At 45.5% G+C, this 5,000-nt stretch overlaps 2 non-coding genes and 16 pseudogenes across 2 annotated transcripts; all 18 read left to right on the top strand.

Moving 5' to 3' along the window:
• The window catches only part of LOC142155333 (5S ribosomal RNA), a 119-nt pseudogene extending 34 nt beyond the window's left edge, over positions 1 to 85 (top strand).
• A 79-nt stretch (positions 86 to 164) lies between these two features.
• LOC142154529 (5S ribosomal RNA) lies at positions 165 to 283 on the top strand (annotated as a pseudogene).
• Positions 284 to 364: 81 nt separating this feature from the next.
• On the top strand, positions 365 to 473 carry LOC142155276 (5S ribosomal RNA; annotated as a pseudogene).
• An 85-nt stretch (positions 474 to 558) lies between these two features.
• On the top strand, positions 559 to 678 carry LOC142154948 (5S ribosomal RNA; annotated as a pseudogene).
• Positions 679 to 925: 247 nt separating this feature from the next.
• Positions 926 to 1,044, top strand: LOC142154365 (5S ribosomal RNA; annotated as a pseudogene).
• An 82-nt stretch (positions 1,045 to 1,126) lies between these two features.
• On the top strand, positions 1,127 to 1,235 carry LOC142155519 (5S ribosomal RNA; annotated as a pseudogene).
• Positions 1,236 to 1,315: 80 nt separating this feature from the next.
• Positions 1,316 to 1,436, top strand: LOC142154708 (5S ribosomal RNA; annotated as a pseudogene).
• Positions 1,437 to 1,517: 81 nt separating this feature from the next.
• On the top strand, positions 1,518 to 1,636 carry LOC142156414 (5S ribosomal RNA). The gene has a single exon (XR_012692481.1). It is a non-coding gene; the product is annotated as a 5S ribosomal RNA (ribosomal RNA).
• A 244-nt stretch (positions 1,637 to 1,880) lies between these two features.
• LOC142154736 (5S ribosomal RNA) lies at positions 1,881 to 1,999 on the top strand (annotated as a pseudogene).
• Positions 2,000 to 2,079: 80 nt separating this feature from the next.
• On the top strand, positions 2,080 to 2,198 carry LOC142154346 (5S ribosomal RNA; annotated as a pseudogene).
• Positions 2,199 to 2,669: 471 nt separating this feature from the next.
• On the top strand, positions 2,670 to 2,788 carry LOC142154117 (5S ribosomal RNA; annotated as a pseudogene).
• An 81-nt stretch (positions 2,789 to 2,869) lies between these two features.
• On the top strand, positions 2,870 to 2,988 carry LOC142154586 (5S ribosomal RNA; annotated as a pseudogene).
• Positions 2,989 to 3,601: 613 nt separating this feature from the next.
• LOC142155441 (5S ribosomal RNA) lies at positions 3,602 to 3,720 on the top strand (annotated as a pseudogene).
• An 80-nt stretch (positions 3,721 to 3,800) lies between these two features.
• Positions 3,801 to 3,919, top strand: LOC142154044 (5S ribosomal RNA; annotated as a pseudogene).
• A 431-nt stretch (positions 3,920 to 4,350) lies between these two features.
• Positions 4,351 to 4,469, top strand: LOC142154681 (5S ribosomal RNA). Its single transcript, XR_012691658.1, has one exon. It is a non-coding gene; the product is annotated as a 5S ribosomal RNA (ribosomal RNA).
• Positions 4,470 to 4,550: 81 nt separating this feature from the next.
• LOC142154463 (5S ribosomal RNA) lies at positions 4,551 to 4,669 on the top strand (annotated as a pseudogene).
• Positions 4,670 to 4,750: 81 nt separating this feature from the next.
• LOC142154393 (5S ribosomal RNA) lies at positions 4,751 to 4,869 on the top strand (annotated as a pseudogene).
• An 80-nt stretch (positions 4,870 to 4,949) lies between these two features.
• LOC142154357 (5S ribosomal RNA) overlaps positions 4,950 to 5,000 on the top strand; it is a 119-nt pseudogene continuing 68 nt past the window's right edge.

Below are 5,000 nucleotides of genomic sequence, written 5' to 3' on the forward strand. Positions count from 1 at the left end.
TCGTCTGATCTTGGAAGCAAAGCATGGACGGGCCTGTTTAGTTCTTGGATGGGAGATTACCTGGGAATACCAGGTGCTGTAGGCTTTTTTTTTTCTCTCTTGTTCCGGCTTCCTTCAATGCTGGTTTTGAGATAATAAGAGATGTAGGTCAATAGGAAAGCAAAACCTACAGCTACACATCTCTAAACAAGCTCAATCTCGTCTGATCTTGGAAGCTAAGCAGGGCCAGGCCTGGTTAGTACTTGGATGGGAGACCACCTGGGAATACCAGGTGCTGTAGGCTTTTTTTTTTTCTCTCTTGTTCCGGCTTCCTTCAATGCTGGTTTTTAGATGTATAAGAGATGTAGGTCAATAGGAAACCAATACCTACAGCCACACCACCCTGAACAAGCCTGATCTTGGAAGCTAAGCAGAGCCGGGCCTGGTTAGTACTTGGGTGGGAGACCACCCGGGAATACCAGGTGCTGTAGGCCTTTTTTTTTTTTATCTCTCTTGTTCCGGCTTCCTTTAATGCTGGTTTTGAGATGTATAAGAGATGTAGATCATTAGGGAACCAATACCTACAGCCACACCACCCTAAAAAAAGCGTAATCTCGTCTGATCTTAGAAGCTAAGCAGAGCCAGACCTGGTTAGTACTTGGATGGGAGACCACCTGGGAATACCAGGTGCTGTAGGCCTTTTTTTTTTCTCACTTGTTCCGGCTTCCTTCAATGCTGGTTTTGATATGTTTAAGAGATGTAGGTCATTAGGAAACCAATACCTACAGCCACACCACCCTGAACAAGCCTAATCTCGTCTGATCTTGGAAGCTAAGCAATTGGGAATACCAGGTGCTGTAGGCCTTTTTTTTTTTTCCTCTCTTTCCGGCCTTCTTCAATGCTGGTTTTGAGATGTATAAGAGATTTAGGTCATTAGGATACCTATATATACAGCGAATCCACCCTGAACAAGCCCAATCTCATCTGATCTTGGAAGCTAAGCAGGGCTGGGCCTGGTTACTACTTGGGTGGGAGACCACCTAGGAATACCAGGTGCTGTAGGCCTTTATTTTTTTCTCTCTTGTTTCGGCTTCCTTCAATGCTGGTTTTAAGATGTATAAGAGATGTAGGTCAATAGGAAACCAATACCTACAGCCACACCACCCTGAACAAGCCTGATCTTGGAAGCTAAGCAGGGCCAAGCCTGGTTAGTACTTGGATGGGAGACCACCTGGGAATACCAGGTGCTGTAGGCCTTTTTTTTTCTCTCTTGTTCCGGCTTCCTGCAATGCTGGTTTTGAGATGTATAAGATATGTAGATCATTAGGAAACCAATACCTACAGTCACACCACCCTAAAAAAAAGCGCAATCTCATCTGATCTTGGAAGCTAAGCAGGGTCAGACCTGTTTAGTACTTGGATGGGAGACCACCTGGGAATACCAGGTGCTGTAGGCCTTTTTTTTTTCTCACTTGTTCCGGCTTCCTTCAATGCTGGTTTTGATATGTTTAAGAGATGTAGGTCATTAGGAAACCAATACCTACAGCCACACCACCCTGAAAAAGCCCAATCTCATCTGATTTTGGAAGCTAAGCAGGGCTGGACCTGGTTAGTACTTGGGTGGGAGACCACCTGGGAATACTAGGTGCTGTAGGCTTTTTTTTTTCTCTCTTGTTCCGGCTTCCTTCAATGCTGGTTTTGAGATGTATAGGAGATGTAGGTCATTAGGTAAGCAATACCTACAGCCACACCACCCTGAACAAGCCTAATCTCGTCTGATCTTGGAAGCTAAGCAATTGGGAATACCAGGTGCTGTAGGCCTTTTTTTTTTCCTCTCTTTCCGGCCTTCTTCAATGCTGGTTTTGAGATGTATAAGAGATTTAGGTCATTAGGAAACCTATATATACAGCCAATCCACCCTGAACAAGCCCAATCTCATCTGATCTTGGAAGCTAAGCATGGCCGGGCCTGGTTATTACTTGGGTGGGAGACCACCTAGGAATACCAGGTGCTGTAGGCTTTTTTTTTTCTCTCTTGTTCCAGCTTCCTTTAATGCTGGTTTTGAGATGTATAAGAGATGTAGGTCATTAGGTAAGCAATACCTACAGCCACACCACCCTGAACAAGCCCAATCTCGTCTGATCTTGGTAGCTAAGCAGGGCTGTACCTGGTTAGTACTTGGATGGGAGACGACCTGGGAATACCAGGTGCTGTAGGCCTTTATTTTTTTCTCTCTTGTTCCGGCTTCCTTCAATGCTGGTTTTGAGATGTATAAGAGATGTAGGTCGATAGGAAACCAACACCTGCAGACACACCACCCTGAACAAGCCTATTCTTGGAAGCTAAGCAGGGCCGGGCCTGGTTAGTATTTAAGTGGGAGACCACCTGGGAATACCAGGTGCTGTAGGCCTTTTTTTTTCTCTCTTGTTCTGGCTTCCTTCAATGCTGGTGTTGAGATGTATAAGAGATGTAGGTCAATAGAAAACCAATACCTACAGCCACTCCACCTTGAACAAGCACAATCTCGTCTGATCTTGAAAGATAAGCAGCGCCAGGCCTAGTTAGTACATGTATGGGAGACCACCTGGGTATACCAGGTGCTGTAGGCCTTTTTTTTTTCTCTCTTGTTCCGGCTTCCTTCAATGCTGGTTTTGAGATGTATAAGAGATGTAGGTCATTAGGTAAGCAATACCTACAGCCACACCACCCTGAACAAGCCCAATCTTGTCTGATCTTGGTAGCTAAGCAGGGCTGTGCCTGGTCAGTACTTGGATGGGGGACCACCTGGGAATACCAGGTGCTGTAGGCCTTTATTTTTTTCACTCGTGTTCCGGCTTCCTTCAATGCTGGTTTTTGATGTATAAGAGATGTAGGTCAATAGGAAAACCATACCTACAGCCACACCACCCTAAACAAGCCCAATCTGGTCTGATCTTGGAAGCTAAGCAGGGCCGGGCCTGGTTAGTACTTGGATTGGAGACCACCTGAGAATATCAGGTGCTGTAGGCCTTTTTTTTTTTCTCTCTTGTTCCGGCTTCCTGCAATGCTGGTTTTGAGATGTATAAGAGATGTAGGTCAGTAGGAAACCAATACCTACAGCCACACCACCATGAACAAGCCTAATCTCGTCTGATCTTGGAAGCTAAGCAATTGGGAATACCAGGTGCTGCAGGCCTTTTTTTTTTCCCTCTTGTTCCGGCCTTCTTCAATGCTGGTTTTGAGTTGTATAAGAGATTTAGGTCATTAGGAAACCTATATATACAGCCACTCCACCCTGAACAAGACCAATCTCATCTCATCTTCGAAGCTAAGCAGGGCCCGGCCTGGTTACTACTTGGATGGGAGACCACCTAGGAATACCAGGTGCTGTAGGCTTTTTTTTTTTTCTCTATTGTTCCGGCTTCCTTCAATGCTGGTTTTGAGATGTATAAGAGATGTAGGTCATTAGGTAAGCAATACTTACAGCCACACCACTCTGAACAAGCCTAATCTCGTCTGATCTTGGAAGCTAAGCAATTGGGAATACCAGGTGCTGTAGGCCTTTTTTTTTTTCCTCTTGTTCCGGGCTTCTTCAATGCTGGTTTTGAGATGTATAAGAGATTTCGGTCATTAAGAAACCTATATATACAGCCAATCCACCCTGAACAAGCCCAATCTCATCTGATCTTGGAAGCTAAGCAGGGCCAGGCCTGGTTACTACTTGGGTCGGAGACCACCTAGGAATATCAGGTGCTGTAGGCTTTTTTTTTTCTCTCTTGTACCGGCTTCCTTCAATGCTGGTTTTGAGATGTATAAGAGATGTAGGTCATTAAGTAAGCAATACCTACAGCCACACCACCCTGAACAAGCCCAATCTCGTCTGATCTTGGTAGCTAAGCAGGGCTGTACCTGGTTAGTACTTGGATGGGAGACGACCTGGGAATACCAGGTGCTGTAGGTCTTTATTTTTTTCTCTCTTGTTCCAGCTTCCTTCAATGCTGGCTTTGAGATGTATAAGAGATGTAGGGCAATAGAAAACCAACACCTGCAGCCACACCACCCTGAACAAGCCTGATCTTGGAAGCTAAGCAGGGCCAGGCCTGGTTAGTATTTAAGTGGGAGACCACCTGGGAATACCAGGTGCTGTAGGCCTTTTTTTTCTCTCTCTTGTTCCGGCTTCCTTCAATGCTGGTTTTGAGATGTATAAGAGATGTAGTTCAATAAGAAACAAATACCTACAGCCACACCACCCTGAACAAGCCCAATCTCGTCTGATCTTGAAAGCTAAGCAGGTCCAGGCCTGGTTAGTACTTTTTTTTTTCTCTCTTGTTCCGGCTTCCTTCAATGCTGGTTTTGAGATGTATAAGTGATGTAGGTCATTAGAAAACTAATACCTACAGCCACGCCACCCTGAACAAGCCCAATCTCGTCTGATCTTGGAAGCTAAGCAGGGCCGGGCCTGGTTAGTACTTGGATGGGAGACCACCTGGGAATACCAGGTGCTGTAGGCTTTGTTTTTTTCTCTCTTGTTCCGGCTTCCTTCAATGCTGGTTTTTAGATGTATAAGAGATGTAGGTCAATAGGAAAACAATACCTACAGCCACACCACCCTGAACAAGCCCAATCTCGTCTGATCGTGGAAGCTAAGCAGGGCCGGGCCTGGTTAGTACATGGATGGGAGATCACCTGGGAATAGCAGGTGCTGTAGGCCTTTTTTTTTTCTCTCTTGTTCCGGCTTCCTTCAATGCTGGTTTTGAGATGTATAAGAGATGTAGGTCAATAGGAAGCCAATACCTACAGCCACAGCACCCTGAACAAGCCCAATCTTGTCTGATCTTGATAGCTAAGCAGGGCTGTGCCTGGTTAGTATTTGGATGGGGGACCACCTGGGAATACCAGGTGCTGTAGGCTTTTTTTTTTCACTCGTGTTCCGGCTTCCTTCAATGCTGGTTTTTAGATGTATAAGAGATGTAGGTCAATAGGAAAACAATACCTACAGCCACACCACCCTGAACAAGCCCAATCTGGTCTGATCTTGGAAG

The sequence above is a fragment of the Mixophyes fleayi genome, chromosome 4 (genome assembly GCF_038048845.1).
Source record: "Mixophyes fleayi isolate aMixFle1 chromosome 4, aMixFle1.hap1, whole genome shotgun sequence".
Taxonomy (NCBI): domain Eukaryota; kingdom Metazoa; phylum Chordata; class Amphibia; order Anura; family Limnodynastidae; genus Mixophyes; species Mixophyes fleayi.